This window comes from Pleurodeles waltl, chromosome 7 (genome assembly GCF_031143425.1).
Source record: "Pleurodeles waltl isolate 20211129_DDA chromosome 7, aPleWal1.hap1.20221129, whole genome shotgun sequence".
Lineage (NCBI taxonomy): Eukaryota > Metazoa > Chordata > Amphibia > Caudata > Salamandridae > Pleurodeles > Pleurodeles waltl.
In genome coordinates, this window is record NC_090446.1 from 1,108,694,130 (window position 1) to 1,108,719,165 (window position 25,036).

Sequence of the window (25,036 nt, forward strand, 5' to 3'; positions counted from 1 at the left end):
CAACTGGAGTACCAGGGCGTAATCGAACCCTGTGTCTTACTAATGAATAATCCCTTATTCCCAGTAGCTAAACTGACCATTTGTATAGAATAGTCTTAGACTACAGACATTTAAACAGTCATACACACACATATGCTATACACAACTCACATAGCACAGTACTCATGAACAACATAGTGCACAAAAAATACAAAACAACACTGGACATTTCCAATGGATTCTTCTGCCAAATATAGCACCTGAGAGTAGAGACTTAACAAGTTTTAGCGCACTAGGCTCCCAGAAAAAATTGTGTTGTTTACCTCAGGGGTACAAGAACAGTCCAGTATTGTTCGCAGCTTGTGTGACTTCAATATTGCACGACACTGACCCTGAAGCATTGTCCTATGTAGATGACATTTATCTCACTTGTGATGAATTGCTGCAACATTTAAGATGGGTAGTCCCCATTGCTGTGGGATTTGCCAAGTTCGGCTACAAATTCAATTTAAAAAAACAAAAATAGCCTTCCTTAGCATCCTGCTTCTGGGATATGAGATCTCAAGTGAAGGAAAGAGCCTAGCACCACAATTCTTGGAAAAATGCACAGTTACAACCTCCAAATACAATTAAAACACTCCAATCCCTATTGGGTTTCATAAACTTTAGCAGAACCTACATTCCTGATTATGCATCACGCATAAAGCCTTTATATGTCCTGGCTTTTCAAGTAAATTTTGGACAGTCGAACACACACGCATTCTCAGAGCTTTACAAACAGACATTCTTGCAGCACAACACCTACACACAAGGGACAACAAAACACATTTGGTCATCAGAGTAATTTCTGATGCCATTGGTTTCACCTATGTAACTTTCAACGAGGGTGAGACAGTCCCGATAGCATACAAATCGCATTCAGCAGAACAACGCTTTGCTCCCACTGAGAAAATTCTTGCCGTTGTTCAGATGGCCGTCATTAAAGAAAGACCTCTACCCAAGGTAACGCATTATTGTCACCTCTCTAATCCCAGCCCTTGAGGCTGTTACCAAAGCCAGCATTCCAAATAATAAAGCATAACATCCACGTTGGATTTAATGGACAATGTTTTTGACAGCCACTGATGAAGACTACATTTTTGACCCAATATGACAAACTCAAGAATTTCTGCAATATGACCTAGAATAGCCAGTTCCAGCAAATACACTGCCTATTGATCAGTATCAAGAGTCATGTACACCAATGGCTCAGCACAACCTGCAATTGGCACAAAACATCAATACTCCGCTGCTTGCGCAGTCGTAAGCAGCTACATGGAGGATCGTAAATTATGTCCCCAGCATACGTTCACGCAAACCCTAGGGGATTGCACAGCACAACTAGCAGAGCTAAAGGCTCTGGTGATGGCACTGGAACATATGGATCCTGCACAGTTAACACTGATTGTTTGTGATTCATACTATTGTGTCCAGTCCTTCAATGAACACCTGCATTACTGGCACCAGAATGGGTCCAGAGATTCTAAAGGCAACACCATTAAACACAGACTTCTGTGGGGGAAAATAGCGGATCTGAAGGAAACGCTACCAAATGTCTATGTTGTACATACACTTGGACATCAGCACGTTGGAATACACGTTGCTGGAAATACACTGGCTGATGAAGCCGCAAAATGAGCAGTAGCTACAGCTGCTGTTGCTGCAGTAACCCGCTCAGAAGCAAAACCGGACTATGACATATGGGCTGCCGTGAAAGCTACGGCTGAAGGCACGCCCTATACACGAGCATTTCCTGCAAAATATTTCTTCAGAATGGGAGGCTGTCTAGACGCCGAAGTAAAAATACCAGGCATGGGGGTTCGGGTAATTCCCAATAAAGACATAAGATCAAAGTTGATTAAAGCAGCACATGAGGGGGTAGCATCTGCCCATGCTGGTGTGGCAGCTACAATATCATTGTTGCAAGCACGTTAATGGTGGCCAGGTCTATACAAACAGGCCAAACAGTATGTCCCTTGTTGTGACATCTGCCAACAAATTAAGGTTTCCACTGCCAAACGCCCACCGCAGACACCCCACATAATATCCAACAAACCATTGCAATGTGTGTACTTGGACCATTGTGATCCCCTAACACCGGACAGTGCATACAAATACATTTTAGTCGCTGTTGACTCTTGCTCCAGATTTCTATGGGTGTGGCCACAACGCTCGGCTCACGCTCGGAGGGTTATAAAAGATTTGCGAGTCTTTATTGGTACATATGCAGTTGCGGCGTTCCACTCGGACCAGGGCCCTGCTTTTGCCTCAAGGGCATTCAGGGCCACCATGGTTTCATTAGGGGTCTGTCGCAGGTCGAACAGTATGAAGACCACTGAGGCGTATTTTAGGTGATGGTAAGTGGTTTATTTTTTTCTTATGATAGGGGGGGGGTTGGAGTAGTTTGCACAAAATCACAAGTTTTATCGTCTTTCTTAGTCACTTTGCTCTTCCTTCGTATTGTTCCCAGGTTCCTGATGGTGTATTCTTGCTTCTTATTTTACAGGTAACCCAGCTGCCTTGCTCGCTCGTCGGAGTCCAGGATGGTGCCGGAAATAGAAGGGAGAACGCCAAGGTAAGTAGTGGTTTTTGTAATAGGATTTTTCCTATACTCTTAATTTTGGACTGGGAGGTGGTACACACAAAAGGAGGGGGTTGGTGCCAGTGAGGAGTGGTCAAGGGACTAGTGTGCACACTTCTATTATTAGTGTAGGAATAAGTGACCTCGGTGAGTTACTTATAGTGCCCTTCCTTCTACCTCCCTTTCCAACCCTCCTCTCTGACCCCTCCCCAGTCCCTTCTCCCCAATTTCCCTTCTTCCTGTCCAAAAGGACCGTACCTTGTTAAGCCACGACCCTCCAGGGTCGTGGCTGGCTTGGTAGTGTTCCTCCTGCTGGTGTCCTGTTTCCAGGTTCAGGAGCTCTTCTCTTCTCTCTCTGTCATCCAGTTCCTCGTCTGCTTCTTTCCTGGTGCTCTTTTCCTCCTCGCTCTGCTCTTGCCTTGGTCTCTCCGTGTTGCCTTTTCTCTCCGCTCGCCTTTCGTTCTCCGCGTTTCTCTCCCCCTTCCTGTCTCTCGCGTCCCCTTTTTGTTCCTCTTTAACCCGGGAAACATACTTCGTTTCCCGGGCAACGCCGTCCTGCCGGCCGCGCTCCGGCCGCGTCTCCCTGACAACGGGAAGACGCAGAAATGACGTATCGGCTTCGCCCGATACGTCATTTGCTGTGTCCGTAGCCGGGATCGCCCGGCTACACTCCCCTCCCCAGGAAAGGTCCTGCTCGAGGACCGTAGCAGCGTCCGGGAAGCAAGATAAATAGTCAGCTGGGGCCTGTTGGCGACCTGGGATGTGACGGACCTGAAAGGAAAATGGCTGCAGTTTAAGGAACCATCGCAATATCCGAGAATTGGTATCCTTGTGGGCAGATAACCACGTGAGGGGAGCATGATCTGTAAAAAGTATGAAGGGGCGGCCTAGAAGGTAATATTGTAACGTATCCACGGCCCATTTTATGGCCAGACATTCTTTTTCAATGGTCGGATAGTGTTGTTCCCGGGGAAACAGCTTCCTGCTGACGTACACTACCGGGTGGTCTCTACCGTCCTCGTCGGGTTGGGCCAATACTCCCCCTAAACCCACATCTGAGGCATCAGTATAGAGATGGAAAGGTTTCGAGAAATCTGGGCAACGGAGTATCGGGTCTTTGGTTAGGAAGGATTTTAGTTGTTCAAAGCTGGACGTCTGTTGGGCCGAAAAGGGTGCTAGCCTATTAGGATGGGATTTAGACAGAAGGTCCGTGAGAGGGGCAGCCACGGTAGAATAATCAGGTATGAATCTTCTATAATACCCTACTAACCCTAAGAAGGATCGTAACTCTTTCTTGGTTGTCGGTCTAGGGGCATTTAGTATGGCCTCTACTTTTTTTGTTTGGGGTTTTAGGTTCCCTTGACTAATTTTGTATCCCAAGTAAGATATGTCGGGAGTTCCTATGACACATTCTTTTGGATTGGCTGTTAACCCTGCGGTGACAAGGGTGTGGAAAACTAGCTGTAAATGTTCTAGATGATCATTCCAGGTTTCACTGAAAATTACTACATCGTCTAGGTAGGCCGCTGCAAAAGACTGGAAGGGATTTAAGAGTTTATCCATTAACCTCTGGAATGTAGCTGGTGCTCCATGTAAACCAAAGGGTAGTACCGTGAACTGATACAGACCGGACTGGGTGGCGAATGCTGTTTTCTCTTTATCCTCTGTGTCTAAGGGAATCTGCCAATACCCTTTTGTCAAATCTAGGGTAGTCATATATTTGGCTTTTCCTAGTTTCTCTAATACGTCGTCAACTCTGGGCATAGGATATGTGTCAAACAGGGAGTTTTCGTTAAGCTTCCTGAAATCAATACAGAATCTAATAGTACCATCGGGTTTTGGTACTAAAACCACCGGGGAACACCAGGAACTATTTGATGGTTCAATCACCCCTTGGTCTAACATTTTCTGTATTTCAGCCTCCATAATCTGTTTCCTTGCTTCAGGAATACGATATGGCAGTAACCTCACAATTTTCCCTGGTATGGTTCTTATTTTATGAGTTATCAAGGTGGTCCTACCTGGTAACGCTGAAAAGAAATCCCGGAAATGTTCTATTACTCTGTATACCTGTTCTTTTTCCGCTTTTGTTAAGGTTTCATTTACTGGGGGTAGATCTTCCCCGTTGCTGTGTTCGGTTGGACAGAACTCAATACTTGACTTATTATTTGGACATAGGACTCCTGCCAACACGCTGGCAGTGTTCGAGGGGTCTGGGTCTTCCCATTTTTTTAGAAGATTTATATGATAAATCTGTGATTTCTGGGGAGTGCTCGATAACTCAACCAGGTAGGTAACTGGAGATACGGCTCTTATGATCTTATATGGGCCCTGCCATTTGGCAATTAGTTTTTGTTCTGAGGTCGGACGCATAATTAAGACCTGATCCCCTGGTTGTAAAACCCGTAACCTGCTTCCGCGGTCATAATATCGTTTTTGAGTGTCTTGAGCTTGTTCCATATTTACTTTGACCGTATCCCATAGATTTTGTAGCTGCGACCTTAAATTGTGGGCATACTCTAGAAGGGGTCTTCCCCCTTCTTCGGCCTCTTCCTCCCATGTTTCGATGGCCATGTCAAGAAGAGATCTTGGCTGTCTTCCAAACACCAACTCAAAGGGGCTGTGTCCTGTAGAGGACTGTTCATGTGTTCGAATAGCATATAACACTAAGGGTAGTTTTTGATCCCAGTCTCTCCCTGACTCTTCCATCACTTTTTTCAGTAAGGTCTTTATTGTTTGGTTATATCTTTCCACTAGTCCATCCGTCTGAGGATGATATACCGAGGTACGGATTTGAGAAATACCTAAGGTTTTACATATTTGCTTCATAAGAGTGGACATAAAAGGAGTCCCCTGGTCAGTGAGTATTTCATGCGGGAACCCTACTCGGGAAAAAATGTTAATCATGGCCTGGGCCACTGTCTTAGTTGTCATACTTTTTAAGGGAACGGCCTCTGGGTATCGTGTGGCATAGTCAACCATGACTAGGATATACGTATAACCTTTTGTGGATGGTATTACAGGTCCAATTAGATCCATTCCTATCCTGCTGAAGGGAATGTCGATAATGGGTAGGGGTATCAGAGGGGCTTTCTTAGGTCTGCCGGGTTCAGTGAGTTGGCATCTGGGACATTGGGAACAAAACTTACGTATGTGAGCAAATACTCCCGGCCAATAGAACCGTCTAAGAAGGTATTCTTCTGTTTTTTCCCTCCCATAATGGCCTCCCCCGGGTTGACAATGTGCCATCGTTAGGACCTGATTTCGATAATGATCGGGTACTACTAATTGCTGTTTATGTTCTCCGGTACCGGTAGTGGTTATCCGATATAAGAGGTTTTTCTTAATGAGGAAGTAGGGACCCACCTCTTCGGTTTCTTCTTCTCTGGCCGACTTCCAAGCGTGGGCGAGAGAAGGATCTATTCTTTGCTGATGGGGAAAACTGACAGGGACTTCATGGGTTTCTGCAACAATGCCTGTGTCCGGTCCTGCTCTCTCCTTCCCCAAGTAAGTCAATTTTTCTATTCGTTTCTCTCTGCGTGATAATTTCCTCCTGATTGTGGGGCTTTCTATACTGCTATTGGAGAAAGGAGCTTCTCTCCACCAATCCTGTGTCAGTTTGGGTTGTCGAACATAATCTAGTATTTCTTGGAAATGTTCATAATCAGTTCCAATGATACACTCCTCAATCAAATTGGACATTATACCCATCGACAAAATATCCCGGTGTTTTCCCCATTCGACTGTGACGTCACATAAAGGGTATTGTTCCTTCTCTCCATGTATGCAACATATATTCACCCATCGTTCTTTTCTTTCATCTACTATGGGCACTACGTCTCTTCTCACCACTGACTGGCTACACCCTGAGTCAATAAGGGCCCATATGGGTTTCCCGTTGACTGTCAGAAGCTGTTTAAATTTTTGGTTACCTTTTCCGGTACACAGTACCCGTCGCCTAGTAACTCCGATTTCCATTGGCTCACTACTATCCTGTTTTCTGGGACACATTCGGGCAATGTGGCCCCATTCCCCACAGCTGTAACATTGGGGTCCTGCTACCGAGGGAGGGTTAGGAACTCGGTGAGGTACTGGTTCCTCCGGAAAGGTTCTTAGTGCAATTTTAGGAGTGGGAGGTCCTGGTTTTAGGCTGGGTCGGGTGGATATATTTCTTACATCAGTGGAGCGATTATAAGCACACGCTAAATCAATTGCCATGTCAGTAGTCACTTTTGGATGTTGACGGATCCAGTGTTTAGTGGGGGTAGGCAGGGATTCTAAATACTGTTCAAGGACGATTGTTTGGATCACTTCCTCCCTACTATTTCCGGAAGACCCCAACCACTTTAAGGCCAGGTCCCTTACCCAATAATAAAAGGTTCGGGGGTCTTCATTCGGTCCCCATTTGATTTTTCTAAATTTAACCCTATATTATTCCGTGTCGTGTCCCACGCGTTCCAAAATACTAGTCTTTATCTCTTGATATGGCGTGGTTCCACCCGGGTTTTCTGCTTGATATGCTGCTTGTAAGATCCCTGTAAGTAAGGGGGCGACATACTGACCCCATCTATCCTCAGGCCATTGGGCGGATGACGCCACTCTCTCAAAATTAGTGAAAAAAGCTTCGGGGTCTTCTCCGTCTTGATATTTCTGTAACACGGAACTTGGGACATTGGGATGTACTTTACTACTAGCAATGGTCTCAGTCAATTTTTTCATGGCCGTCTCATGTACCAGTTGATTATTCGCGAGGATGGTTGCCTGACTTTTCAAAGCCGACTGCAATGCTTCCCTGTCCTCTTTGGCCTCTCGCTGGTGGGCCTCCCACACCAGTTGGAGATGACGTTGGCCCTCGGCCAATTGCTTTATCATATCCTCCAATGAGGGTTGGTCACTCATGGTTATACTGTTCGATTACTGCGAGGGGGCTACACAGGTTTAGATCCCACTTCTGACACCACTGTCGCAGGTCGAACAGTATGAAGACCACTGAGGCGTATTTTAGGTGATGGTAAGTGGTTTATTTTTTTCTTATGATAGGGGGGGGGGTTGGAGTAGTTTGCACAAAATCACAAGTTTTATCGTCTTTCTTAGTCACTTTGCTCTTCCTTCGTATTGTTCCCAGGTTCGTGATGGTGTATTCTTGCTTCTTATTTTACAGGTAACCCAGCTGCCTTGCTCGCTCGTCGGAGTCCAGGATGGTGCCGGAAATAGAAGGGAGAACGCCAAGGTAAGTAGTGGTTTTTGTAATAGGATTTTTCCTATACTCTTAATTTTGGACTGGGAGGTGGTACACACAAAAGGAGGGGGTTGGTGCCAGTGAGGAGTGGTCAAGGGACTAGTGTGCACACTTCTATTATTAGTGTAGGAATAAGTGACCCCGGTGAGTTACTTATAGTGCCCTTCCTTCTACCTCCCTTTCAAACCCTCCTCTATGACCCCTCCCCAGTCCCTTCTCCCCAATTTCCCTTCTTCCTGTCCAAAAGGACCGTACCTTGTTAAGCCACGACTCTCCAGGGTCGTGGCTGGCTTGGTAGTGTTCCTCCTGCTGGTGTCCTGTTTCCAGGTTCAGGAGCTCTTCTCTTCTCTCTCTGTCATCCAGTTCCTCGTCTGCTTCTTTCCTGGTGCTCTTTTCCTCCTCGCTCTGCTCTTGCCTTGGTCTCTCCGTGTTGCCTTTTCTCTCCGCTCGCCTTTTGTTCTCCGCGTTTCTCTCCCCCTTCCTGTCTCTCGCGTCCCCTTTTTGTTCCTCTTTAACCCGGGAAACATACTTCGTTTCCCGGGCAACGCCGTCCTGCCGGCCGCGCTCCGGCCGCGTCTCCCTGACAACGGGAAGACGCAGAAATGACGTATCGGCTTCGGCCGATACGTCATATGCTGTGTCCGTAGCCGGGATCGCCCGGCTACAGGGTCCAACTCCATTACTTGTCTCCATTTCATCCAGAGGGAAATAGTATTGTGGAGCGACGAAACCGTGATTTAAAGCAATCCTTAACAGCCAGAGTCTTAGGTACTGGTCGTAGTTGGCTTAATCACCTGTATGGAGTCCAGAGAGCACTTAACAATCCGCCTAGAAGGTCCCTGGGGGGTCATACTTCATATGAGTGCCTGTTCGGAACTATAATGTAGGTTCTTGATCTTGATGGTCCTGGCGTGGAGGCGGCAGAAACACCCTTTGACATAAATGAATGTGTCACTGTCTTACAGGAATTACAACAGTTCCATGATGACAACGCTTCTGCCAGTGCTGCCTCCACAGGAATTAAGGATGTGCCAGTAACACCTACCAGCTGGATTCCTAAAGAGGGGGATCTAGTACGTGAAAAGGTTGCTGTGAAAAAGGAGTTTGGTCCTTCTTATTGTGCACAGGTCTCAGTCTTGGGAATACATGGTACCAGAACTGTCATTCTACCACTGTTGGCTGGTGCTAAAGAAAGTCGCTTTGTATCTATTGACAATGTCAAGTTATACCATGTGGCCGGTCCTGCACAGTAGACCAAGAGGAACATCCAGTAGTTCCCGAATCCCTCTCACTACTGTTCAAGGAGTCCCTCTACAAGTTGTGGGCACCAACACTGACACCTCTCCGAGCTTGGGGATGGTGGAAAATGATCTTGCCTTAGTTCCACTAACATCTGTTTCAACAAACAATACAGGAATAACTGATCAATTTTACACAACTTCAACACAGACGGATGGCGTCATTTATTCTGAACCACCGCAGGAAACCCCCACCGGTTCTCCACTTACAGACACGGCTCCAGCTTTTGTACGAACTGCTTCTTGATACTTTGCCGACATCAACGACACCTTTTCAGACTCATTCACCTCTTCTACATCTGAACTGTCAAAAACGCGTAAGCTGAAAAACTGGCTTAAAACAAATTAATTAATTTTCCAATGGAACTATCTGTGGCTTTCTTTGACTATATTAGCTTTCCTCCTTTGGATTGGTTTTGTCATAACATTCTTTCTATTAATACATGGTCATTTTCTTCCTGAAAGATCAACAGTTGAACTGGTGGATGGGGTCCTAAAACCCCATTTTTCTTCTCACAAGGTCCTCAGAGACTTGTCTTTTGTGAACATTTCCGCTATACCAATTCCTGATGGGATTGTTTGGGATAAAGTGAAATTCGATATATACAGCCCGATAGAGGTCATTCAAATACCATATGTGTTTAAACTCTCATTGAACGATGTAATAATACCTGGAGTTGTTTCTGATGACTGGGATGTGAAAACAGTTGATTCTATGATGACTGAGTTACAGTATTATACTTTATTTGAAAGTGAAGATGTTTGTCAATCTAAAGAAAGTATGGTGATATGTTTTGCTATAATTATTATGGGCGCCATTTCATTCACAGAGCAAGTACCCCAAAGACTGTTTTTGATTACACACAATGGGAACATTGTCCAACTCCACCTCAAGGCAGTTCTAAAACGTATTCTGAAAAGTTTGCATATTTTTCTGGGCACAATGTTAAAAATGCTGAGTCGTATTATTTTAAATTGCCATCAATGGAAAATGTACACATATTATTGACAGATACAAAATTCCTTTGTTTCCCGGTTGACTGTAGAAGGCTATGAATATTGGCTGAAGTCGATTGACTTGAAAAGTGTGTGGGGAACACGAAATAGGAAAATAAGGGGGAAGGAAGCTTCATTTAGAGCATGCCTGATACCTGTTCAAATGATATTTTTGAATGAAACTGTACAACAAACTTTTTGTTTAGGCTTAGCAAAGATTAAGAAATTGAATGCGCCCAGCATTACTGCCCCTGCAAAATTTCATAAATGGCAAAAATATATAAATGCAACTGAATATCAGCTTGATGAATGGGTCCAGAATGGTACGTTTAATGCTTAACTGTCACGTCTTGGCAGGTGGTTATTATGGCCAATAGATACCAATGGGTGTCACAAACGTTATATAAACTCCACAGGGGTTTTAGAACTAGTAGGCCAGACCCTCGCTATGTGTCATACGAACATGTGGGTATAGTAACAACATAGAGTGTAGGGAAACTATGCCAGCAATGGTTGAAGAGTTCCTCACTAGATGCGGTTAGAGAACACCTCAGTCTCCTGTCTAATAACACTGACTTACAGGACTTCCTGTTAGGCCCCAATAAACAATGCAGAAAGCTGTTCTTATCTGAGGTATATAATGAAATTTGGAAGCTTTACCAACAGGAAGCTGCTGCACAGTTAAGGCAAATAAACCAGGAAAACTTACAGAAGGCATTAGCTGTTGTAGATAATGTGAATAATTTCCTTTCCGACCGGATATACACCCTGAATAACATAGGCCCTCATTACAACCCTGGCAGACGGTGTTAACTTGGCGGTAGCACCGGCAACAAGCTGGTAGTAACTACCACCAAATTATGACATTGGCGGTTTGGCTCAGACCAAACCGCCAATGTACCACACTGTCCGCCACGGCGGTAACGACCGACAGGCTGGAGACAACGGACTCCAGCCCGGCAGTCGTCACTATTCTGCCTGCGGGATAATGAACCCGCATAACGCCATGGTTTTTGTGGCGTCTGTACTGCCATGAAAACCATGGCGGTAGGCACTATCAGTGCAGGCAAATACCTTCCCTGGCACTGATAGGGGTCTCCCCCACCCCCTCCCCTGAGTCCTCCCCCAACAGCCACAGCCCCCCTACCACCTCTCTAAGCTGATAGGGCCACCTCCCCTCCCCTGCTCCCCTGAACTCCATGGGCCCCCATACATATCCCCCACCCCGCCCCATTCAAACACGCACACACCACTCACACACATACACGTGCACACACATGCACACATGCACACACATGTACACAATGCATGCCTGACACACATCACACCCCCGCATACATACATGCACTCACACACCCCCTCTAAACACTCACAGTCACACCCCATTCACGCACACACCACACAACAACCCCCTCCCCCCTCCCCTGTAGGACGATCACCTTACCGGCCTCAGTGGTTGTCCGGGAGGGAACGGGTTCCATGGGGCCTGCTCTGCCAGCAGCACCCCATCACCAGAACACTGTCACGCCGAATACTACAACGTAATTCGGTGGGCAGTGTTCTGATGACGTGACGGTGGCGGTGGAGCACCCTCCACTGCACCGCCGACCGCCAGTATGTCTGCTGGCGGCTCTCTGCCCAAATTATGGCGGAGGGTGGCCAGCAGTCATAATATATGATTGGTGGAAGACCGCCGAGGTCATAATGAGGGCCAAAGTCTCTTCTGCAATAGACATAATACAAAGTGATATGTCTTCGTTACACCATGGACAAAGTCAACTAAGGTCCATTATGCAGCTGGGTTGGACACTTCAAACATTGAAGGCAGGTCGTGTTCCCTGGCAACACGTTAGTACAAGGGACATATTTTCTACATATAATTTGACGTGACAAAACAACTAATGGCTAAGAAAGAAGCAACTTATGTTATGTTAAACATCGAAAAGTTCGAAAAGTTGCCTTTTACTGTGGCTGAAATACCATCTGCTGAGTGGTCACGGAGTCATAATCTGCCTATTCCAATACTCCAATTCACGTCCTGTTTAAAACACATTCCGGTAGGCATATATGAAAGGCTGTGAGATAGTTACATCCATGAGGTGTGGGAGCTGCCCTTCTTGTACAAATTTATCAGTGGCATGAAAGAAGTCTTTCTTAGCGGTAGTGAATGCGAGACTTCTGTCAGTCATTCAATAGTTTGTAAACAGCTGTCCTTGCACAGGGCGCGTAATGCTTCGGCAGCGACCTTGGCTTGTTATCCGAAGGGAGTTCCAGTCCCCTTGATTAGACCTGCATTCCAGGTGCTTTCAAATGGCAGCTATGTTCTCTTCAATAGTGAAGGCTGTTGTGGGATGCGAGCCGGAATAGTTGATGTTGTTTCGGTCTCTAAGATTGTTACATGCTGCGGCGGGAACGTACTCTTTCCTCCCACCAGACAAAGAGAGGTAGCTGACATTTGGCCCCATATTGCTACTTCTAATGTGAATTTTGACAAGCGGAGCAGACTCAAGGCTTTATTGTTTCAAAAACATGAGGCGCTCATATTTGCACGTGAGACCTAAGCACTTCAGGTGGCAAGGTCATCAGTAGAGATACAGTCCCTTTTAAGTACCAACTTTCCAAGACACTTTGGTGAGCTCATGGGACGAATATTTAATGCATCCAGTACTACTGGAATTGCAAATTTCTTTAAGGCTGTTGGTTCTGGTTTCGGTCACACCTTTTCCTCTATATTCGGTTTAATATCATCAGCCATCCACTCAATATTCTCCAGTATTTTCGCGGGATTTCCGATAACTTTGGCTATAATAGGTGGCATTTTGCCATTACTACTTATCTACGCAATAGCTGTCCCACCGCAACAAGGACGAATGAAAGCGCTCCCTCCAGCGCAGCTGTGTCATGAACGCATGATGCAGTACTTCAGAGCAACAATCCTGGAGCAATTGGAGTGTGACTGGTCTCTGTCATTCAGACATTCAGGATGCATTGTGTGCAGCCTGTGTTTGGTGCCTCTGGTGCTCATTCAAACATGCACTGAAGCTTTGTCTTTTTACGCAGTGCTTACTTTCATTGGACGCTGATCTGTTGATGTTCTCGCTGAGGGTTCATTACCGGACATGCGTGTTGAGGGTGCGTTTGCTACGGGAAGTTGCTTATGAGTTGCCCTTCCTGGAGGATGCAGCTCTGAACTCATTATTCGGCACACCACGGAATGCTGCTGCCTTGGCTGAAGCTCAGGCTATGGAACACGAATGCTCCTTGGTCCTTCATGGTGATGCATTTCCAACTTTAACACCTGCCGTAGTGGAAGATTTCTTGCCTTCAATTGTCCCGGATTCGATTGGCAACTTCCAAAATGACTCTGACTCTTGAAATTCGGCCTTTTTACGTCACAAGTTAACATTTTAAATTGTCCTTTAATATAAGCTTGAATGTCTTTTTAACCTGTCATTATTGACATTTTTTATATATATATTCTAGGTTGAGTTTTAGTAGCTTTTATACTTATTAGGCTTTAAACCACCTTCAACCGGCAAGGGGAGGGAGTTGTGTAGCCATTTTAGTTATAGCTCCATGCACGTTATTTTAGCACACTAGGCCTGCCGCTGTGCACTTTTACCTAGATATATTTTATTCAGATACATTTTTTATTTTAACAATAGCCACATTTGTGGTCTTGTTTTATTTCTCTCTATCTAGCTGTTCTTTGCTTAGGCCAGCCCTGTGTTCTTAAACAAGCACTCTGTGCTTCTCTCTAGGCTACAGTAAGATAGGTTGTCGGTGAATGTGGTAACGTTTTGTCTCTGGTATTCATAGAAACATACTCATCCTTACGTAGGGACATTTTATCAGAACATCAGTTGTTTTATTATAAAAACACTTCCCTGTTCCATACACGTTAGAGGGAGAATCAAGCCAGATGACCACAACTGTATGCTGATTGCTGAACGCTTTGTTACAGCTGCTTATGCAGACTTCAGGCCTTTGCTCAGGTATGGGGGATGATGTCTTCCCAGGGGAACCTGAAGGGCAGAACTAGAGCGTAACACGCTGTGCTCTAAAATAGTCTAGGTAGCAATTAGTCTATTAACTATAGTGACAATATGGTAGCGTTATTTCTATGTTTCACTCTCCTTGTCACAATTCTTTATCCTGTCATGCTTTATTGTCCTAATTATTGCAGTACATATTTTATTATCTAAGATGCAGTTGCTTCATTAAAACTTGATTGAAACATATACTGCCTCTGGTTGTCATTGTATATGTGAGACTAATGTAACTGAGAGAAACGGATGAGATCTGAGTGACCACTATTTCCCTGAGGAGTCAATTGTGTCATGCGCTCAGCTGCCCAATCGTCCCTGCTCTCAGGTTGAGATGAGGCACTGCTAGTTAGCCAGAGCAAAACCCGGATTGGGGCGACAGGTGTCACCGTAGTGGGTTAGACTCAGTCTCCCACACCGCAGGCAATTCTGACGCTCAAATCCAGTAGTCTTATTACAATAATGAGAGCCTACATAACAAGATCATAAGCAGAGCATTGCGGAGGCGTAAGCTATAGTTAGCCCAGGTAACTATAACTGCTGAATTTCACTGGTTTTGTATGAGTGAAATGTGAGCCTAACTATAATGTACCTGTAATCTTTGGTTTTTTTGCAGTGACTTTCTAAGGTTTTTTAAATTTTATTTCCAAACTGTATCCATTAACCTTTGACAGTGAGTGTGTGAGTGAGTGCATATGTGTCTTTGAGTAAGTATGAGAGTGTCTGAGTGGGTCTTTCAGTGGATGTATGAGTATCTGAGTAGATCTGTGAGTGGGTGCATGAGTCTCTGAGTGGGTCTGTGAGTGGGTGCATAAGTGTCTAAGCAGGTCTGTGAGTCGGTGCATGAGTGCCTGAGTGGGTCTGTGAATGGGTTCATGAGCCTGAGTGGGTCTGTGAGTGGGCACATGAATGTGTGAGTGGGTCTTTGAGTTGATGTGTGAGTGCTTGAGTGGGTCTGTCAGTGGATGAATGATTGCCTTAGTTTGTCTGTGAGTGAGTGAATGAGAGCCTGAGTGGATCTATCAGTGGGTGCATGAGTGTCTGAGTTGCTCTGTGAGTGGGTTCATGAATGTCTGAGTTGGTCTGTGAATAGGTGCATGAGTGTCTGAGTGGGTCTGTGAGTGAATGTATGAGTGTCTGAGTGGGTCTATGAGTGGGTGCATGAGGGCCTCAGTAGGTCTGTGAGGGGGCACACAAGTATCTGAGTGGGTCTGTGAGTGGTTGCATGCATGTCTGAGTGTTTTTTTTGAGTGGGTGCAAGAGTGCCTCTGTGGGTCTATGAGTGGGTGCTCAGGAGTGTCAGTGATTCTGTGAGTGGGTGCATGAGTGCTTAAGTGGGTCTGTCAGTGGGTGGATGAGTGCCTTAGTGCGTTTGTGAGTGGGTGCATGAGTGTCTGAGTGGATTAACCAGTGGGAGCATGCGTGTCTGAGTGGATCTGTGAGTGGGTCCACAAGTGTTTGAGTGGGTCAGTGAGTGGGTGCATGAGTGTCTGAGTGGGTCTGTGAGTGGGTGCATGAGTGTCTGAGTAGGTCTGTGAGTGCCTTAGTAGGTCTGTGAGTGGGTGCATGAGTGTCTGAATTGATCCACCCCAAGTGTGGACCTAAAGATAATACTCATAAATGCCCTTTGCGAATTCCCCAAGTCGTAAACATAGACGTTTGGTCTAAGTTTAGACCAAATGTCTAAGTTTACATTTGTGAATCAGGCCCATCGTATCTCACCCATACTACAATTTACATATCTATTTACAAAAGCATGGAGCCACTCATATACCCAGTCTAACAAATACAAAGGTTCTTATAAATTAACTCACAGTCAAACATCAGTTATGTATTTAGCAGTATTACAGGCAGTTCCACACACACTTACATACCCCTGTACTCACCAACACAGCCAGTAAGTAGGATAAACACCTACTTACATACACATTTATAGACCTATACACTTCCTATATGAGCCAGTCATGTACTAGCAAAGTTAACTGTCTGGTTGCACACCCATAGAGGTATGGATGCCTTCACTCAGATATGTAGTCAAGTATTGACACAATGTAGTCAACCATTCAAGTAATTCTTTAAAAATGGCTCAGGCCTACTTCTGCAGGGCCTGGGTGTGCAGATTTACTGCCAGTTTGAATTGGCATAAAAACCCCTTTGGCAAGCCTTAAACTCACCTTTTAGTACTCCCCCCTCAGGTGGACTGTATGTACGCCATAAAGAAGGGTGCTTTGTGCTTAAAATGTGACACATGTCCTTTTGAGTTTCACTGAGTTGCAAATGCACTTGTAGACCTCTAAACCCAGTAATACATCAAGTATCCCACCCATACAGTAACTCACATACCTATTTACTGAAGTTTAGAGCCACTCACACACCCACTCAGACAGCGACAGAGCCACTTTTATGTTCACTCACATACCCAGACAGCAGTTATGTATCCAGCAGTATCGGAGTCTGTTGCACACACATTTACATACCCCAATACTTCTCCATACATTATCACACCCAGACACTCATTTATGCATATATTGAGACACCGTAAGACACACTGACACATATGGTTAGAGACACAGAACACAATGATGCGTACAGTAGTATAACCTGGCAAAGACTGATACATACGCTGACACAGACAGAGGCACCCAGATAAAATCATGGAAATTAGTAACGTTACAGTGGTTATGCTATAGCAATATAACTGTTTACACTGTCAATTAATGCTTTAATATGTAATTTCATAGTATGTAATGAAAAGCTAAATGTACTCAATAGTTTTTTTATTTCCAGCCATCAACTTCTCATTAAAACCACAGACTTACAATACCCAAAAAAACAGAAAGAAGAAATAAACAGGAGCAAGTATATTATCTTCTTGCAACACAGAAACAAAAGGGGAAACATGCAGACAATGTGGTGAAAGAGAAAAGAGCTGCTGGTAAGCAAATTAAAAAAGCTCAATATAATAGGTGGACAACTGAACATGAGCAAAATATGAAACAAAGTTTCAAATCAACCAAGAAAGGAGAACAAGTACAAAACATGAAGTGTAAAAAACCATACAATAAATCAGAGTTTAACCAGTAGATAGAGGCAGTTTAAGGAAATCAGAGTTAGACTTTTCGTAGTAGGGTAATTCAGAATCTCATAAGAATTATGAAGCACTATAAAAGAAGGAAAGAAGCAGTCAGACAGAAGGAACCCATTGAGGCTGTAGTCAATAAGGTGTTTGCTCTCAAGTTGAAGCTATCTGTTTTGAGTCTATGCAGAATGAAAACGCTGGACTGTCTATGAGGAAAATAAGCCAAAAGAAAATATTTGTCAATAGAAGTAACTTTTGCAAAATTTTCAGTGGTGAATAGAAACATACTTTCAGTACTGAGCCTTTCTTTAATGGAGACAGCTACTTCCAAGTGAACACATTAGCACATGCAGTTGGAGCATCTGGTCGATGTTATGATATGAAGGATAGTAGTAGTCCTATTCCAAAAGAGGAGATGGTAGCTAGAAATGTAGAGGAAGTGATAGCTGCAGAAGTATAGAGAAGGCGTAGACAGGCCTCTATATATAAATGAAACTGTAGTAGTTTTTGCAGTGTTCAGCAGGAATCTATAGATATATTTAGAAATGTCCTACATATATTTCCCTGCAGAAGTCCAAAACATAAAATAGGTATGTTGCAAGGATTAGATCCATGCAAAGTAAGAAAGTATACTAATTTACAGGGACACTTACAAATAAAGTATGCCAAATTTCCTTCCATTACTTCAGATTGTTAGCTGTACACCACTCGAAAATACACACTTTAGTTAGGAGGCTTTACTATGTCGAAACTCCTTCCCTATGTTTAGGAGAAACTAACATAGCTCTTTTGCATGGTACAATAGCAGAGGTGGAAAGAATTTGTGAAGATGTTCAATTTTGTTTCTTTGGTCTTGGACAAGAATGTATGGAAAATGAGCACTTGGTATCTGTAGATGTAAAGGAACAGGACACAGGTATCAGTGTTGATAACGTTTGAGAGGAGATTACGAAGTTTAACACAAGTTCTTTCGAGAAACTGAACTGTGTTTTTATATGTTGGTAATGCACTCACTACAAAAGTCAAACTCTTAATGTTGTTATCTATTCTAAAACTGGAGAAGAAAACAGAAATAAGTTGCAAGAATTTGCTGCTTATTTGTTTGTGGACGAACGGTTTGATTGTTCCACACAATAAATTATATGTAAATACTGCTATTATAAGTTAGAAGATAATAAAATGCCAGCGAGAGCAGTACATAACAAGTTAAAAGGTTTCAATTCCACAAATGTTTATGAATCAATTATTGTGCAATGTATACATCCTTTTCAAGCTATAGTTTGTATGGCACCAAAAACAGGAACATTATCTCCAACAGAGCTTCACAAAGGTCTTAGAGGTAGAGTTGTGTGCTTGCCATTAGATTTCAAACAGAATATTAAAACTTTAGTGGTCCAGAGAGAATTTGATGAACCACTTATTATTCTAGTTAATGGTGTCCCTACCAAGAGCAAAATAATGGCAAGAGTTAATGGATGTTAGTAAAGTAAAACAAGCAATATTATATGTATATTATTATAAAAATGTTGATGTTCTTCAAGATATAACACATATGGAGGATGAAAAATTAACATCAAGCGGTCAGATTGATAAGGTGGGTCAATCCAGATCAGAAGGAATTTATGAACACTACAGTATCTATCCCCTGCATTCTAAAGAAATTATTTGTGATGCTTTTGATATCTTTCAAATAAAAGATGCAAAAGGATCTACCATGAGTGTGTGAGAGAAAAGTTTAGAAGCTCGCTGTTTTCCCAGTCTATTTCCCACTGAAGTAGGTGGTTGGTATGATGACCCTTCTCTACAAATACCAACAGCCAAGTACAGGTCAACTAGAGTATGGCCCTCATTACGACTTTGGCGGTCTTTTCGTAAGACAGCCGAAACCGTGGGGCTGCAGTCGTGCTGGCAGTCAGCGGTTTCACTGCCAGCACTACCATGCCAAAAGGACACTGCACATGGTATTACAACCAGTAATATGGCATGGCGGTGTCCTGATGGTGGGGTGCTGCCGGCGGTGGAAGCGCCGGGACCCGTCCCCTCCCAGCCGACCCTCTCGACAGACAAGGTAAGGTTATCATCCAACAGGGGAAGGAGGGGTGTGTGTGTGTGCGTGTGAGTACAGCTGTGAATGTCTTGAATGCAGGGGTGGGGGATGTTTGTGGGTGCATGTCTGCATGTGTGAGTGATTATTTGTGGACGGGGTGTGAGGGGTGTGTGAGTGTTTGTGGATGGGGAAGGGGGTGAGTGTCTGAATGAACAGGGAGAGCGGGTGAGTGCGTGTATGCTGTGCAGGGGGGGTGAATGTATGTATGTGCTGGGGAGGGAGGGTGAATATATGTATGCACTGAGGGGGCGGGGAGTGAATGCATGCGTGAGTGCGGTGTTTGTGTATGTGTGTTAGTGCAAATGGGGGTATATGACGTGAGTGAGTGGGGGGGTGTTTGTGTGTGGGAGTATTTGGTTGCATGTGTACGGGTATGTGGACGTGTGTGCGAGTGTATCCAGGTGACATGAATGCTTATTCCTGTCACCAGGATGCAGGACCACCAGCTTTTTCTCACAGTGCGACTGCAAGAAAAATGCTGGCGTTCTCCTGCATCGTAATACCCCTAGCAGTATTACGGCATCCGCTGTGCTGGAGGTGCTCACCTCCAGCCCGGCGGACAGTGGAAAAGTGGCAGGATGGGCAGAGTATCGGAGGTTAGGCTTCGGCCAAACCGCTGAACTTGTAATTTGGCGGTCTTCACCGCCGGCCCCTCAACGGTGAGACCACCACTGCGCCCCTGGCGGTCTTCGGATATTTTAACCACAGGTTTCAAGCCATGATGTATTTTATCTGCAACAGATCAAATCTTCCTCTTGGTGAAGTAACTGATTTCTTTTGGTGTGAAGAGTACCAAGCAAGAGGTGCTCCTCATATTCACATGCTGTTGTGGATAAAAGACGCACCAATATTTGGAACAGACAGTGATGAGTCTATCCTGTTTTTCATAGAACAGTATGTACCATGCGCCATTCTAAAAAACAGTGATGAGAAAGGCCTAAGACAACAAATTCTTTTGTTTCAAACTCATTGATGTGGCAAGTATTGTCATCTAAAATAGAGGTGCAAAGAACATTTTTACACAAGATGTCGTTTTGGATTCCCTCGGCCAGTCATTTCACGAGGAAGACTAAACTGCTTTTTACCTGCAGTTAGACGTACACTGACACAAAAATCAACGAGAAACACATACAACCTGAGAACAACAGAGGCCTACAAGTATATTATTAATTACTATAATTCAATCATTCTGAAAATGTGGAATACCAACATGGATATACAGTTTGTTGCACACAACTCCATTGCTGTGTCTCGTTATGTAACTTCATATATCTCAAAATCAGAAATGAAAGAGATGAAAGAAATGTGGGAGGAGTTTTCTGCAGAAAAGAGTCTTACCAAGAAACTGCACAGCTTCAACTTGAAAATGCTTTGCCAGAGAGGAATAGGGTCCTATAAGTGTTCGGATCGGTTAAGTTCAGATAGTTTGTTCTCGAAGTCAAGGGAAATTGTTTTGGTAAGTCTATGCCTTGCAAGCACTTGAAATAGAGTGTTAAAGTCTTTCCCAGAAATTCAGGGCCTCATTTATGAGGCACTAGTGCTACCAGAGCATCACTTTTTGCACTTGACAGTGCACCATATCCACAAGATTACTTTTCCAGGCTTAGATGTGAACCATTCCAAAGCAGTTTTCCGCAGATAAGGACGTGCAAAGGGTGTTGCTGTTGGGGTACCCAAGCAACACTCATTACTTTTTGACATTGCCTCAGATTTACAAGAAATCGCAAACCTGAGGCAGCGCCAAAACCTAATGATTCCCCAGGGGAGGCGTTAGAGTGGCGCTCCTTGTTTTTTGCTCTTTCTATGTGTACCACATTCTGCAGCAGACATAGAAGGAGCAAATCAAGCTGAAAAGATTGTTTTTGTACAGGAAGGTGTCCCTACTACACAAAAACAATCTACCCCACATTGTAGCCATATTTGCACCACTGAGCAATGGTGGCTGCGTTGGCGCTAGGCACCTAATTTAGCACAGGGGGAAACACAAGAATGTGCCATATTCATTTAAATGTGGTGCATCCCTGCATTTTGGAAATGACACAGCTCGGTGCAGTAAGATTGCTTGCAACACCATGATGCGTCATTTCTTGTAGATGAGGCCCTCAGTATCTATCAAAATTTAATCCAAAAAATAGAGACATAGTGAAATTAAATAAATTGGACACATACTACCCAAGAAGGAGGCCACATCTAGAAAACATGTGCCTCTAAGAAATACTTCAATACTACGGATATAGAAGTAATGTAACAGAAAACATAGATGAAGGAAAATATGCAGTACTTGGATGTCACAGTTGTTTGGTGAGGCATACCAAATTAAATCTAACTAACCACAGAAGACTTAGGGTCTCATTATGAGTCTGGCGGTCTTTAGACTGCCAGACTTGATGAGGCAATTGCACCACCACACTCCTGGCGGTCCAACGGCCAGGTTAAGATCCTAGCGGTCAGACCACCAAGGTACTATCGCCAGAAACATGGTTCCCAACGGGGTGGTGGCTGTCGGGTTGTGGTCAACTATGCCTCGCTGAGTTCAGTCCTGCTGTGCTGATCACAAGTCCTGTGTCTGCCAGCATTTTCATGGTGGATTCCCTGCTATTAAAAGGCTGGAAGAAAGCAGTGCTGGTGGCCCCCATACTGCCAGCACCCTCGGAATGTGCACTGTCTGCACAGCAGACAGTGTGCATTCCGAGGGTGCTAGCGTGCCACAGCATTGGCCTCGGCTCCCTTAAGAGTCACGGCTAATGCCGTGGCACAGTTTCCGCCAGTCTGACTGGCAGAAACATGGTAATATGATCTTTTCGCCCATCAGCCCAGTGGAAACATCGTAATATGACTCAGGGGAAGCCACTGGTATGATGGCAGCCTCCTCCCTGCGACTTTGGCGGTCAGCTCAGTCCAACCTGCGGCTTTGGCGGTCAGCTCAGTCCAACTGCCAAAGTTGCAATCTGGCCCTTAGTTGACAAAGAGAGTTTTTCTACTTTGCAATTTTGCAACTATTCTGTCATGCTGAATGAGAATTGCTTGGAGACTATGGCCCTCATTATGACATTGGCGGTAAAACCCACTTACCGCCATGCTGACTGCCACCAACATACCGCCGCCGTCGCGGATATCCGTTCATCATATTATGACACACACACCAATGCATCACTATTCAGCCACATACACAATTCCACCACACCGGAGGTCAGTGATAAACTGGCGGTATCCAAGCCCACACTGTTCCGCCAACAGAACAACTCCCATCACATTATGACCCACGAATCACCATGGCGGACATTCAATGGCGGTAAACCATTGGGGGTACATACTGTCACGCTCAAAATACACAAACACATATAAAACAACACCACATTGGACAATTCAAACAACACACACCTGACACCCATACACACACCATATCCACACACTCACACCACTATAAAACACACACCCACATTACCCACAACCCCTTACGAATACAAACCATTGGCATGAGACAGACACCACGACTACAGACAAGACCAGAGCCATACACTACCCTCACCTATACACCACCCACACACCCCACATCACACACCCCAACACATCACCCTACACACCCTCACCTACACAACTCACACAACACCCATGGCACCACAAAGACACCCCAGATTCTCAGAGGAAGAGCTTAGGGTCATGGTGGTGCAGCAGATATCTATTGCTAGGAAGATGGAGCTATGGCGGAGGATTGTGGACAGGGTCAACACCATGGGACAGCGCCACAGAACAAGAGACGATATCAGTAAGAGGTGGAACGACCTATGGGGGAAGGTATGTTCCATTGCAGCAAGACACCAACTTGCTGTACAGAGGACTGGCGGTGGGCCTCCACCTCCTCCCCCACAACTAACAACGTGGGTGGAGCAAGTCTTGGCAATCATGCATCCTGAGGGCCTGGCCAGAGTAGCAGGAGGACTGGACTCTGTACTATTATCACCCCCCTACCTGCATGCCATCACATACTCCCACCCTCATCCCCATCACTCCACCACCTCCCACACACCCCACCATCACTCTACAACATCCGAGTAGGCTTCTATTTTAAATATTTTACTGTGATTATGACTGTTACTATGAATTTGCTTTTAATATCTTAAACTTGTATGCTGTAGGAATTCCACTTTGGGGCTTTTTAATTTTATTGCTGATCATTGCTCACTGTTTTTTATTTCTTGTTTCTTTGCGAGCACCGGAGCCCGTGTTTAGTGGCTACAGGTTGCTCGGATCTCCCCTCCTTCCTGCTGGGGACATTTCCGACCGCCATTTTAATTGGTTGGCGGTCTAGTTCTTTTTTTAAAGCCGGCTTAGGCTGCCTCTCGTCAGTATTTAATGACTGAGGGGCGCCGGCCGCGCAGCAAGCAACATCCGAGTAGGCTTCTATTTTAAATACTTTACTGTGATTATGACTGTTACTATGAATTTGCTTTTAATATCTTAAACTTGTATGCTGTAGGAATTCCACTTTGGGGCTTTTTAATTTTATTGCCGATCATTGCTCACTGTTTTTTATTTCTTGTTTCTTTGCGAGCACCGGAGTCCGTGTTTAGTGGCTACCGGTTGCTCGGATCTCCCCTCCTTCCTGGTGGGGACATTTCCAACCGCCATTTTGATTGGTTGGCGGTCTAGTTCTTTTTTTAAAGCCGGCTTAGGCTGCCTCTCGTCAGTATTTAATGACTGAGGGGCGCCGGCCACGCAGCGGACGCGTGCAGCGGGCGCGCCAAAGGCAAGCCCGTCTGCGCCCGTCCGCGCCCTGGAGCGCCCTGAGCCCAGAGATGCTGCCCTTTTTGCCCCCAATAGGTTAGTCTACTCTTCTTCCCAACTGCCGGCGTTTAGAACCACTGATCCCTGCTTTTCCCCTTCTAGCGACATAAGCCTCCCTCCTCTCCTTTCCTGCCCACGCTGTGGGTGGACTGCTTTGCCATCTATGTCCTCCGAAGTTCTTTCTCCCCACCTCGGCAGAATGATGCTGCTTAACTGCCGATCCCTCCCAGCCCACTCCCTAAACATCTATAACCTCCTCGAAGAACTCCTGCCTGATGTACTGTTTCTCACTGAAACTTGGCTCGACGATGACTCCACAGTACACATTTGTAATTCCCTGCCTTCCATTTATTCTATGATACATCTAGATAGACCCGCCACCAGAGGTGGTGGAATAGCCATTATTCATAAAATTACTATTAAATGCACCACTTCTCCTCTGGATATTCCTGACTGTGAGAGCTTAATGTTTTCACTATATTTGTCCTCCACTTTCACTTTTTCAGGAATCTTGCTTTACCGACCCCCGGACCTGTCTCACGTTTTCTGGATACCCTTCCGGAAATTGCAGCCAGCCTTATTTGCAATCTCTCTAATTTAACCATTTTAGGAGACTTTAACATTCACCTCGACAATTCGGACTGCCCTTCGGCTAAACTATTGGTAACCTCTCTCTCAGCACTTAAAATAACTCAGCACGCATCTGGCCCTACGCATTAGAAGGGTCATATGCTAGATCTTATCTATAGCAATATTGCTAATTTGTTGGCTGCCCCACCCCCTGCCACTACTATGGACTGATCACTCCCTTCTTTCCTTTACCTTCCCTTACGACGCCATTCAAGGGCAGCTCCCTAGTGCCACAACATCAGGGCGTATTTGGTCAA

The 25,036-nt window shown here is 44.9% G+C and overlaps 1 long non-coding RNA gene across 2 annotated transcripts in view; it reads left to right on the plus strand.

The window, feature by feature from the left end:
• The window catches only part of LOC138245957 (uncharacterized), a 31,966-nt gene extending 17,593 nt beyond the window's left edge, over positions 1-14,373 (plus strand). For both annotated transcript variants that reach the window (XR_011194196.1, XR_011194197.1), the window contains exons 3-5: positions 2,525-2,593; positions 7,761-7,829; positions 8,804-14,373. This is a non-coding gene — a long non-coding RNA (uncharacterized lncRNA). The remainder of the gene's footprint in view (positions 1-2,524; positions 2,594-7,760; positions 7,830-8,803) is intronic.
• The last annotated feature ends 10,663 nt before the right edge of the window (positions 14,374-25,036 follow it).